This window comes from Dama dama, chromosome 10 (assembly GCF_033118175.1).
Source record: "Dama dama isolate Ldn47 chromosome 10, ASM3311817v1, whole genome shotgun sequence".
NCBI classification, from domain to species: domain Eukaryota; kingdom Metazoa; phylum Chordata; class Mammalia; order Artiodactyla; family Cervidae; genus Dama; species Dama dama.
The window spans coordinates 10,000,001-10,013,385 of record NC_083690.1 but is presented as its reverse complement, the minus strand read 5'-3'; positions in this window follow the sequence as shown (position 1 = coordinate 10,013,385).

Sequence of the window (13,385 nt, the reverse complement as noted above, 5' to 3'; positions counted from 1 at the left end):
TGTCGCCCCCTTCTCCTCCGGCCTTCAATCTTTCCCAGCATCAGGGTCTTTTCCAATGAGTCGGCTCTTCACATCAGGTGGCCAAAGTATTGGAGCTTCAGCATCAGTCCTTTGAGTGAATGTTCAGGGTTGATTTCCTTTAGGATGTGTTGGCTTGATCGCTTTGATTTGCAAGGGACTCTCAAGAGTCTTCTCCAGCACCACAGTTCGAAAGCATCAGTTCTTTCCTAGGTCTGGCTGCTACTCTTCCTACTTAGAGAAAAGGGAGCAAAAGGAGATGGAGCGTGATGCCTGGGGACTCACCCTAAACCAGGCCCCTCAGATGAGGTCTCAGGAGCCACATTAACAAGTCAAGGCTCTGGAGCACAGAGAGGTTAAGCCATCTTCCAAGGTCACACTGCCAGTAAGTGACAGAGGCGGGCTTACTCACAGACCAGCCTCTGGAAAACTCTCGGGCTGTCCTTGTCTCTGTCTTCTTACTCCACATCTTTGAGTCCTGGTGATATTCTAACATCCACAAAGACCCATCCAGAGAAGGAGCAATGGAAATCCTTTTCCATCTGCCCACTGTCAGAAGAAATGATAGTCTCTATTCTCCTAGAGCTGCTTAGAGGGTCAAATCTTCTGAACCTGTGTTTGCTCAGCCAAGTACCCAGAAAGCATTTTATAATTATTAGTGGTCCATATTACCTCTGCCCGCTAATAAATATCTGCCCATAGCATATAGTCAAAGCCATGGTTTTTCCAGTAGTCACGTATGGATGTGAGAGTTGGACCATAAAGAAGGCTGAGTGCTGAAGAATTGATGCTTTGAAACTGTGGTGCTGGAGAAGACTCTTGAGAGTCCCTTGAACTGCAAGGAGATCCAACCAGTCAATCCTAAAGGAAATCAACCCTGAATATTCATTGGAAGAACTGAAGCTGAAGCTGAAGCTCCAATAGTTTGGCCACCTGATGCGAAGATCCAACTCACTGGAAAAGTCCCTGATGCTAGGAAATATTGAAGGGAGAAGGGGAAGGGGATGACAGAGGAAGAGATGGTTGGATGGCATCACTGACTCAATGGACATAAGTTTGAGCAAACTCTGGGAGATGGTGAAGGACAGGGAAGCCTGGCATGTTGCACACCATGGGATCACAAAGAGTCAGACATGATTGAATGACTAAACAACAAAAGTATTATTTCCTACTTCAAAAGTATCCATCTTCTCAAGAACCTCAGTCTGACTAAAGCAGAGAAATTAGTATCTAATTCGAGCAAAATAACATGTTAAGATTTAAAATTCACATTTTTTTTTCTTTTTCTTTTTATTGTAGTGGTTTTTGTCATACATTGACATGAATCAGCCATGGATTTACATGTATTCCCCATCCTGATCCCCCCCCCCCCACCTCCCTCTCTACCCGATCCCTCTGGGTCTTCCCAGTGCACCAGGCCCGAGCACTTGTCTCACGCATCCAACCTGGGCTGGTGATATGTTTCACCCTAGATAATATACAAGTTTCGATGCTGTTCTCTCGAAACATCCCACCCTCGCCTTCTCCCACAGAGTCCAAAAGTCTGTTCTGTACATCAGTGTCTCTTTTTCTGTTTTGCATATAGGGTTATCGTTACCATCTTTTTAAATTCCATATATATGTGTTAGTATGCTGTAATGTTCTTTATCTTTCTGGCTTACTTGACTCTGTATAAGGGGCTCCAGTTTCATCCATCTTATTAGAACTGATTCAAATGAATTCTTTTTAATGGCTGAGTAATATTCCATGGTGTATATGTACCACAGCTTCCTTATCCATTCATCTGCTGATGGGCATCTCGGTTGCTTCCATGTCCTGGCTATTATAAACAGTGCTGCGATGAACATTGGGGTGCACGTGTCTCTATCAGATCTGGTTTCCTCAGTGTGTATGCCCAGAAGTGGGATTGCTGGGTCATATGGCAGTTCTATTTCCAGTTTTTTAAGAAATCTCCACACTGTTCTTCATAGCGGCTGTATTAGTTTGCATTCCCACCAACAGTGTAAGAGGGTTCCCTTTTCTCCACACCCTCTCCAGCATTTATTGCTTGTAGACTTTTGGATAACAGCCATCCTGACTGGTGTGTAATAGTACCTCATTGTGGTTTTGATTTGCATTTCTCTGATTATGAGTGATGTTGAGCATCTTTTCATGTGTTTGTTAGCCATCTGTATGTCTTCTTTGGAGAAGTGTCTGTTTAGTTCTTTGGCCCATTTTTTGATTGGGTCATTTATTTTTCTGGAATTGAGCTGTAGGAATTGCTTATATATTTTTGAGATTAATCCTTTGTCTGTTGCTTCATTTGCTATTATTTTCTCCCAGTCTGAGGGCTGTATTTTCACCTTACTTATAGTTTCCTTTGTTGTGCAAAAGCTTTTATTTTGTTGACATTTTGAAAATATATGAAAATCTGCAAAATAAAATTAATATATGACTGTGATGGTGACTGTGGGCTTCCCAAGCAGCATCAGTAGTAAAGAACCTTCCTGCCAATGCAGGAGACATAAGAGACACGGGTTCAATCCCTGGGTGGGGAAGATCCCCTGGAGAAGGAAATAGAGTGGGTTGCCCTGTCCTTTTCCAGGGGATCTTCCCCACCCAGGGATCGAACCCAAGTCTCCTGCATCTGCAGGTGGATTCTTTACCAACTGAACCACCAGGGAAGACCAGTATATGACCACCTAGTTTTGCTTTTTTTTTTTTTTTTTTTTTTAAGTATCCATCTTGTGTTACATTCTCTAGGCTCTGCCTGCCATGCTGAGATTCCTAAATGGTGAGTTCTTTGTGGACTGTGTCCGTGTTAGAACCAACTAGGCTTTGAGCATACTGTCTGGCACTTAGCTGAGAAAATGCTGGGTAAATTTACTCAGCGAGTAAACAGTGCCCTAGTGAATATCATACCCTGTCCAGGCGGTCTGATGCCTTGGAGCACACAGCAAACTGCCTGCTGCTTCTTGGGCTGTTACAAACGCTCCTCCAAAGACTGTAATGGATCAAGTTAACAGCAGAAATATGAGACATGGTAACAGGTGAACAGGGAAAATATTTGAGTGTGGATGGGAATTTGTCTCCTCAGATTATATTACAAAGAGGATCATGTCTTTTTTTTTTTTTTTTTTTTTTTTTTTTTTGGTGCTTTGAAACTGTCCTATTTTTAAACTAGGCTTTCCAACATACAGTTCTTAAATTCTACCTCACACTGCTGTGCTGTGCTTAGTCATTCAGCTGTGTCTGACTCTTAGTGGCCCGCCAGGCTCCTCTGTCCAAGGGGATTCTCCAGGCAAGAATACTGGAGTGGGTTGCCATGCCCTCCTCCAGGGGATCTTCCCAACCCGGGGATTGAACCCAGGTCTCCCGCATTGCAGGCAGATTCTTTACTATCTGAGCCACTAGCGAAGCCCCTACCTCGCACTGGGCACCGTGATCTGGTGCTGTTGACAATAAAAGATGATGAAAACATATCCTTCCTCAAGGTGAAATGAGGTTCTGTTCATAGCAGAACAGATGAGCACCCACAGGTGGGTCTCTCCCCCCTTAAACTTCCTGGGAGCTTTTCTCCTGACCTCCCAGTGGGATCATGTGACTCTTTCTGGCCAATGAGTTAGGAGCATGTGTGTCGCATTTCACGTCTGACCTGGGCCAATCATTTGCCTGGTGAGACCTCCTGTTCTCTTCAACATGATGCTTGCTCATCAGTCTGGGACCCTAAGTGATTAAAATGCACAGAACCCTTCTGCTACCTTTCAGTGGGCATGCAGCATGTGGGAGAAAGAAATATTTGTTTTAAGCCCCAGAGTTACTCTCATTTCGGGGCTGTTTATTATTGCAAAATAAGCCAGCTTATCCACGCTCATACAAAATAGGCATACATTGGACCCTTGCTGTGAACCAGACCCTGTCCCCGTGTTACAAAAATTAGCACTTTGATCATGCAACCCTATGAGTAGATTCTTCTACGTATTTCTAATTGAGTTTTGGAAGTTGAGATGCCCAGTATCGCACTGAGAGTAAAGAGAGGAGCTAGGGTGGACCCAAGCGGTCTAATCCTGAGTCCTTCTTTACCCCCGTGTGGTACCACACTTCTGCCTCCCAAATAAATCAGTTAGTGCTGTAAGGGGAGAGGATACATGTGTACATACAACTGCTTCATTTTGCTCCATAGCAGAAACCAATAGGACATTGTAGAGCAACAATGTTGCTGTCCATTGTTGTTCAGTGGATCAGTTGTGTCCCACTCTTTGTGACCCCATGGACCGCAGCACACCAGACTTCCCTGTCCTTCACTATTTCCAGGAGTTGGCCCACACTCATGTCCATCACTGAGTCAGTGATGCCATCCAAAGCAACTGATTAAAAAAGAAAAGATCTCAAGATGAGATCACCCTGGATTACCGGGGTAGGACCTAAAGCCAACAACAGGGGTCCTTACAAGGGCAAAGCCTAGAGGGAGATGAGCCAGACAGATGAGGAGAAGACACAAGAAGGAGAGGGGGAGGCTGTGTGAAGATGGGGGCAGAAATGGAAGATGCATCTACAAGCCAGGACCCCCAGGCTTGCCAGTGACCCCCAGAGCCAGGCAAGCAGCTTGGGTGGATTATCCCTCAGAACCTCCAGGGCAACCAGTCCTGCCAGCAACATGTTTCACACTTCTCACCTCCAGAGCCACGAGACAATACATTTATGTTCTTTGAAGCCTGTGATTTTGTGCCAATTTGTTGCTGCAATCCTTGGAAACTAACACGGAATGATGTGGAGGGAGAAGAAGGGGAAGGAACCACAACCAGACAGGAAAACATTGCACTGGTCCACACACGAGGTGTGACTGCTCCGTGCCAAACAGTGGGGATGGAAACGGAGGGAACCAAGAAGAATCTGTACCCCGATTTTCACGTTTGACCTCCTGTATTTCTCCTGTATGTATTACACATACAAAACTTATTTATTGAACACTGATTATGTGCCAAGTATGTTGCATATTGCATTCATTATTTCATTCACATAATAAAAACAGAAGATGATTGCTTCTTGGCAGGAAAGCTATGACAAAACCTTGACAGTGTGTTAAAAAGCAAAAACATCACTTTGCCTACAAAGGTTCATACAGTCAAGGGTCTTTCCAGTAGTCATGTGCGGATGTGAGATGTGGGCAATGAAGGATGAGTGCCAAAGAACTGATGCCTTCAGACTGTGATACTGGAGAAGACTCTTGAGAGTCCTTGGGAGTGCAAGGAGATCAAACCAATCAATCCTAAAGGAAATCAACCCTGAATACTCTTTGGAAGGACTGGTGCTGAAGCTGATGTGAAGAGTTGACTCATTGGAAAAGACCCTGATTCTGGGAAAAATTGAAGGCAGAAGGAAAAAAGGGCAATGGAGGATGAGATGGCTGGATGGCATCACCGATTCAATGGACATGAACTTGAGCAAACTCCGGGAGATGGTGATGGACAGGGGGTGCTACAGTCCATGGGGTCACAAAGAGTCGGACACGACTTGGTGACTGAACAACAACAACGATAAAACGATGTTTTTTTTTTTTTCATTTATTTTTATTAGTTGGAGGCTAATCACTTTACAATGTTGTAGTGGTTTTTGCCATACATTGACATGAATCAGCCATGGATTTACATGTGTTCCCCATCCCGATCCCCCCTCCCATTTCCCTCCCCATCCCATCCCTCTGGGTCTTTCCAGTGCACCAGCCCTGAGCACTTGTCTCATGGGCTCAAATTATCATTTCCATTTTATGGAGGAGAGAACTGAGAGTTGTGGTGATAAAGGAACTTGTCAATGGGTATAGATAGCATTTGTAAGCGGCAGAGTTGAGGTTGATGTCTAAGTGCATCATACGGAAAGGTCAATGCCTTGAAGCAAATGCTCCACTGTCTCTGAGTTCTTTCTTCATCGAGAAGCTTCATAAAGGCATGTTAGCTGTGGGAATTTAAGGAATCCTGGAAACACACACACACACAAGGCTTGGTTCTCTGCCTGTGGCATCCTTTGGGTACTGCCAGAGTGCTAATTAGCATTTGTTTATTGCTTCTAATTACCCGAGACTCCCTGACAGTTTGAGTTCATGAATGCTAATGTGAGGGTGAAGTCATGAGAACTTGGAGGCAGAGGTCTCTGGCTCACAGAAACAAAATTTGGGATTTTATCTGACCCAATGGCTTTTGGTAGGGCAGAGTGACCAAGAGATGGGGTTAAGAACAGAGATTGAAATGAAGAGGGTCATTTTCCAGGTACCTCCCACCCCAAGAGCCCTAGCCTTGGTGGAATTATTCTCTAAACAACCCAGCTCTAGGACCAATGCATTTGAAAAAATGGATGTCATCTTAACATTTGTATTGCAAGAGGTTGTAAAGTACATCTGTTATCTTTTGCCTTCCCAGAAACAATTTCTCTTTCCTTTGGTAATAAGACTTAGGTTTTGCTTAGAAGCCACCCATCCCTACTCTAGGTTTATGTGAATCTGATGTGATCCAACTCACATCCTAGATCTTGACTCCAGAAGGGGTTGTTGTTGTTCAGTTGCCAAGTTGCGTCTGACTATTTGCAACCCCATGGACTGCAGCATACCAAGCTTCCCCATCCTTCACTCTCTCCCGGAGTTTGCTCGAATGCATGCCCATTGAGTCAGTGATGCCATCCCAATCATCTTATCCTCTATCACTGGGAATAAGCCAATGAGATTCAATTCCAATTTGTTAGCACTGCTGGGACGAGATGTATGTAAGTTGCAGATAAATCTGATAGACTTCAGGCTGACCTATATCCATAGGCTTGGCTGTATAATCAAGACCCTGTTATTCTCCATCTCTGGTCCTGTTTTCCTTGATGTTGCTTCATTTTTAGGTTCATTCTCTACATAGGTCGGGCATGCTGGTCATCGGCAGGGCCCTTCTCTAACCTGGCATCCATATGTCTAATGTGACAGAAGAACTTGGTTGCTTCTTCTTGCCTGCACAGTCCATCCCTGGGCCAAACACAGTTGAGGAAATGAAGTTCTGTGACAAGTCCCAGCCACCTTCACAGCTGCAGGGAGGTGGGGCAGGTCGGTGCCACCAAGCTACTCTCAGTGGAGGACAAGGAGGTTTCTCCAAGTAGGAGAAGCTCAAATGCCCTTCAGACTTCTTGTCAATGGTGAGTGTCTTCCTATCCTTTGCAAATGCCCAGAAATCCATTTCATTAGACTTTTCAGACTTGGAAGGGCCCAGTGGTTCCTCTGTCCATGGTGTTGTTACCGGAGGAGTGTGTGGGGTCCGGCTTCTTGCGGCTCAAAAGCCAGGTTGGTGGAAAAGAAAGTTTATTTCAGATGCTGGCCACTGGGGGCAGGGGGTGGCAGGCGGACATAGGTCCAGAGGTCGACTCCCCACACTGGCAACCAGTGGGGCAAGAGCTGTTATAGACAGTAGGAGGGGGCTGCTTGCAGAAACGGCAGAGTCAGCTCTGACAGTCATCTTCAGATTGGGCATCGGTGGTCTGATCAGCGTCATCTTGGTTGTTTTAGGTACGGTTAATCTTCAGTTCCAGGGCCAGTTTGTTCCCATTTCTTTGAGACCAGTTCTCGGAATTGTGGCAGCTTATGTCGTGGTCATCATGTAGTCAAATTCTTCACCCTAGTGTTTTAGTATCTATAAGACAGCTCACAGGATGTGGCTCAGAATAATATCTATAACCCCTGAGAAAGAACTAAAGGTCCCTAACTATGCTTAATGACTACATCATTATTATTTGGTCTCCTTTGACTGTTTTCCTTTGTTTCCACCTGTTCTCACTTCTCTGATTAAACTTGTTCTTTGACTAAAGCTTTCCACAGACAAAAGGCTCTCAAGAGTCTTCTCCAGCACCACAATTTGAAAACATCAATTCTTCAGCACTCAGCCTTCTTTATGATCCAACTCTTACATCCATACATGACTACTAGAAAAACCATAGCTTTGACTATACATTTGATGCTTTTGAACTGTGGTATTGGAGAAGACTCTTGAGAGTCCCTTGGACTATGAAGAGATCAAACAAGTCCATTCTAAAGGAAATCAGTCCTGAATGTTCATTGGAAGGACTGATGCTGAAGCTGAAACTCCCAATACTTTGGCCACCTGATGTGAAGAACTGACTCCTTGGGAAAGATCCTGATGCTGGAAAAGATTGAAGGTGGGAGAAGGGGATGACAGAGGATGAGGTGGTTGGATGGCATCACCGACTCAATGGACATGGGTTTGAGCAAGCTCTGGGAGTTGGTGATGGACAGGGAGGCCTGGTGTGCTGCAGTTCATGGGGTTGCAAAGAGTCGGATATGACTGAGCGACTGAACTGAACTGAACTTGACTGTACATAGCTTTGTTGGCACGGTGATGTCTCTGAATGATCTTTAAAACTCCTTTTCATTAAGCCGACACTGTATTCTAATCATTTGCTTGAAGCTATAATGCAGTGCTGAAGAACATAGACTCCTGAAACCCACCATGCTTCTTCTACCACTTACTAGCCATGATCTTGGTCATTAGCCTCAGTGTTCTCATCTATGAAATGGGGGACAGTGTTAGTACCTTCCTCTTGGAATTATTGTGAGGTTTAGTGTGGTCAGTGATCTGACACACATGGAGCAGTGCCTGGCACATCCCAAGTGTCGAAGAAGACATCATTGTTTTCACCTGTTCACGTTTCTATCTCCTTGCAAATTGCAGGCTCTTTGAGGGCAGTGCTGTGGCTTCTCCCCCTCTGTTCTCTTCATGTTTACTTCCTCTCTTCTCTTCCCTCTACTGCAAACAGAGCCTAGGTTTCTGAGCACCATGAGTATGAACAATCCCCGGGTTCCTCATGGGGGAAAAGCTTATCCAGAAGCAAATCGCAGTGAACAGGTAAGCTGAGTCCATCGGGGGCTGGAGTCCTGGCAAAAGCATTGTTACTTGGGGCCAACCAGGATGTCACACCAACTGCTCACCTAGCAGCTCTGCTGGACCATTTTCACAGGTGACAGCGCAGAGAGTAGATAACATGTTCTCACGGGTTCCGGGGCCAGTACAGGGGAAGGTGGGGCTGGAGTGACAGGCAGGGAGCACCACTAGGCAATTGATTAGAGGAAGCAGCATTGCTCCTGTGAGCACGCGTGCCAAGTCCTCTTCAGGGCAGGCAGCTGGCACAGGGCCAGGGCGTGGAGCAGTGTTTAACGGCTCTGTTCTTGTTCCCAACAGCTGGGCGATAAAGGCTCATTCTTCAGACGAAGAATAAGCAATCGAATCTGAAATTGTATTCTGGTAAAAAATAAAAACAGGCTGGCTTGGAGGAGAGTTGTGTTGCCTTTCGATTCCCCCACTTCCACTTTTATTGCAGGAATTATATTGCTGCTTCTCCAGCTGTGAGAACTCTTTTAGGAATAATAAGAGCTCTCTTCTGCCTTAAACAGACTAACAAAAGAATTTATTCCTTCTGATCTACCTGTTTGTGGATACTGGGCACGGTGATAGCTGGCATTTATATATTGCCTTACATAGGCATTATCACTGGATCCTTGGGGCAGATTTTGGGGGTAGGTAATCATCTCAGTTATAGATCAGCAGGATCAGAGAGGTGAAACAACTTGCTTAAGATCACACAGCCCAGGCATAAGGTAAGATGGTATAAAGCAGGAGTCCCCCACCTCCGGGATCTAATGACTGATGATCTGGGGTGGAGCTGATGTAATAATAATAGAAATAAAGTGCACAATAAATGTAATGCACTTGAATCATCCCAAAACCAACCCTCCACCCCAGTCTGTGGAAAAATTGCCTTCCATGAAACTGGCCCCTGGTGCCAAAAAGTTTGGCAACCTCTGGAAAGGAAAAAGCTTCACTTTGAAGTCAGAGAGGTCTGGGTTCCAATCTCTGCTACTGAACAACTGCATGACCTTGAGGAAGCTATTTCACTTTCTGAATCTCCATTCCTAATTATCCAAATGGTGTTTTAGTACTGTATAGATTTGTTATAAATTGAATGACATCTTATGTTAAAAGTTCTTAACATCATACAGACTGCTTGGCAATCCACTTTCCCTTCGTTTCTTTTTTTAAAAGTAATTAGGATATACTCTTTTTAAATTTTTTCCTTTATTTTTGGCTGTACTGGGGTCTGCGTTGTTTTGCGAGCTTTCCTTAGTTGCTTCGAACGGGCGCTGCTTTTCCTTGCGGCGCTCGGGTTTCTCATTGTGCTGGCTTCTCTGGTTGTGAAGCACAGACTCTAGTCCTGTAGGCTCAGTAGTTGGCACACAGGCTTAGTTGCCCTGTGGTATGTGGAGTCCTCCTGGACCAGGGATCGAACCCATGTCCCCTGCTTTGTCAGGCAGATTCTTAACCACAGCACCACCAGGGAAGTCCCTGCTGTTTGATAGTGTTCAATAGAGTTGGAACTTGAACCCAAACTAGTTTATCACCCAGTCCATATTCTTTTCACCTCTCCATGCCACCTGGACACTTTATTCTCTGCCACTATGATAACACCATGTGAGGATGAAGTAAACTTTCTGGTAAACTGCGACACAGAGGGAGATCCTGGGTACTAGAGGAACCTGCATTTATTCATTGTTCAATGAGCTTGATCTGTGAGGATTTAGGGGGACAGTGAGTCCAACTTTGAATATTACCTACATGTTAAATTGTCTGTGGGGACACCATGTAGCACTGTCTAATTTAAGATGCAATATCAGTGAGAGATGGACTCTCTGAGCTGAAGCTTGCAAAACCAGTCTGAGCTTTGGCTGCAGATTTATGACTTACTGTCCTACAAGGGGCCAAGATATAATACCTGCTTTCATGACTCTCAAAGATAGTAGAGATGAGATGTGGCAAGGACAGAAATAATTATTATTTGAAACATGTGCGTGCTTGATCACCACAGATCAAAGCAGACAAGACTCCTGTCCTCATGGAGCTTAGTTTTCAGTGCAATTTAATTTTCATTCAAATGTATGCTTCCCCAGTGGCTCAGATAGTAAAGAATTTGCCTGCAATGCAGGAGACCTGGGTTTGATCCCTGGGTTGGGAAGAACCCCTGGAGAAAAGGGCATGGCGACCCACTTCAGTGTTCTTGCCTGGAGAATCCCATGGACAGAGGAGATTGGCAGGCTACAGTCCATGAGGGTCCCAAAGAGTAGGAAACACTGAGCGACGAACACAACACAAAAATTGAGATGCCAGACTCTCCAAACTGGATCCATGATGTCTCCAGAACACATTCATTTATTTATTTATTCTCATAAAGGATACACCTTCTCCTCCTGCTCTGTGCCAGACACCATGATGAACAGAAACATGGGTGAGTAAGACAGGATACAGTCTCTTCCTCTCATGCAGTTTTGAGTCTATTGAAAGGGACAGAGAGTAACCACATTTTGTGTAGTGTACACAAAACTGCAACTATGACTGGGTCTATAATGAAGTATCAGGTAATATTAGAAAGTTTTAATCTAAACAGGTAAGTTGGGAGGACCTTCCTAAGGAAATCATGTTAATTCTGGGGACTAAAGAATGATAAGTTATTAAGTAGATGAAGAAAGTAGAGTGGGGAACTTGAAAGAACAGCATATATAAAGGTCCTGTGGTGAGAAGTGCATGTGTATATGAAGGATTGGCAAAAGCCACTGTTCCATTCATTGAGCAACAACCTGCCATTGTATCCTCATCTATAGCATATATTTGAGCCCCATTGTCACCCTGCTTGTTTAACTTATATGCAGAGTACATCATGAGAAACGCTGGGCTGGAAGAAGCACAAGCTGGAATCAAGATTGCCGGGAGAAATATCAATAACCTCAGATATGCAGATGACACCACCCTTATGGCAGAAAGTGAAGAGGAACTAAAAACCCTCTTGATGAAAGTGAAGGAGGAGAGTGAAAAAGTTGGCTTAAAGCTCAACATTCAGAAAACTAAGATCATGGCATCTGGTCCCATCACTTCATGGCAAAGAGATGGGGAAACAGTGGAAACAGTGTCAGACTTTATTTTGGGGGGCTCCAAAATCACTGCAGATTGTGATTGCAGCCATGAAATTAAAAGACGCTTACTCCTTGGAAGGAAAGTTATGACCAACCTAGACAGCATATTAAAAAGCAGAGACGTTACTTTGCCAACAAAGGTCCATCTGGTCAAGGCTATGGTTTTTCCAGTGGTCATGTATGGATGTGAGAGTTGGACTGTGAAGAAAGCTGAGCCCTGAAAAATTGATGCTTTTGAACTGTGGTGTTGGAGAAGACTCTTGAGAGCCCCTTGGACTGCAAGGAGATCCAACCAGTCCATCCTGAAGGAGATCAGTCCTGGGTGTTCATTGGAAGGGCTGATGCTGAAGCTGAAACTCCAATACTTTGGCCTCCTCATGCGAAGAGCTAACTCATTTGGGGGCAGGAGGAGAAGGGGACAACAGAGGATGAGATGGCTGGATGGCATCACCGACTCGATGGACATGGGTTTGAGTAAACTCCGGGAGTTGGTGATGGACAGGGAGGCCTGGCGTGCTGTGATTCATGGGGTTGCAAAGAGTCGGACATGACTGAGCAACTGAACTGAACTGAACTGAATACTTAATTACCGGAGAAGGCAGTGGCACCCCACTCCAGTACTCTTGCCTGGAAAATCCCATGGATGGAGGAGCCTGGTGGGCTGCAGTCCATGGGGTCTCTAACAGTCAGACACGACTGAGCGACCTCACTTTCAATTTTCACTTTCATGCATTGGAGAAGGAAATGGCAACCCACTCAATGTTCTTGCCCAGAGAATCCCCTGGACAGGGAGCCTGGTGGGCTGCCATCTATGGGGTCGCATAGGGCCAGACACAACTGACGTGACTTGGCAGCAGCGGCAGCTTAGTTACAGAGTTTTGTTAGTTTCAGGTGTACAAATAGTGCTTTAATGTTTTCATAGATTATATTCTGTTTAAAGTTATTATGAACTATTGGCTTTATTCTCTGTGCTATACAATATATCTTGTAGCCTATTTATTTTATACATAAAATAGCTTGTACCTCTTTATCCGTGATCCCTATCTTGCCCCTTACTCCCTCTCTCTCCCTACTGATAACCACTAGTTTGTTCTCTATATCTGTGAGTCTGTTTATGTTTTGTTATATCCATTGGCAGAATTTCATTCTTGTTTATGACTGGCACATGCCATGGAAAATTATTTCATCCATTCCTCTGTTGACAGACACTTAGCTGGCTTCCATATCTTGGTTATCATAAATAATGCTGCCGTGAGCTACGTATCTTTTCAAACTAGTGTTTTCATTTTCTTCAGATGTTTACCCAGGAGTGGAATTGCTAGATCACACAACAATTCTATTTTTAGTATTTCTGGGAGTGTCCATATTGTTTCCCACAGTGGCTGAACGC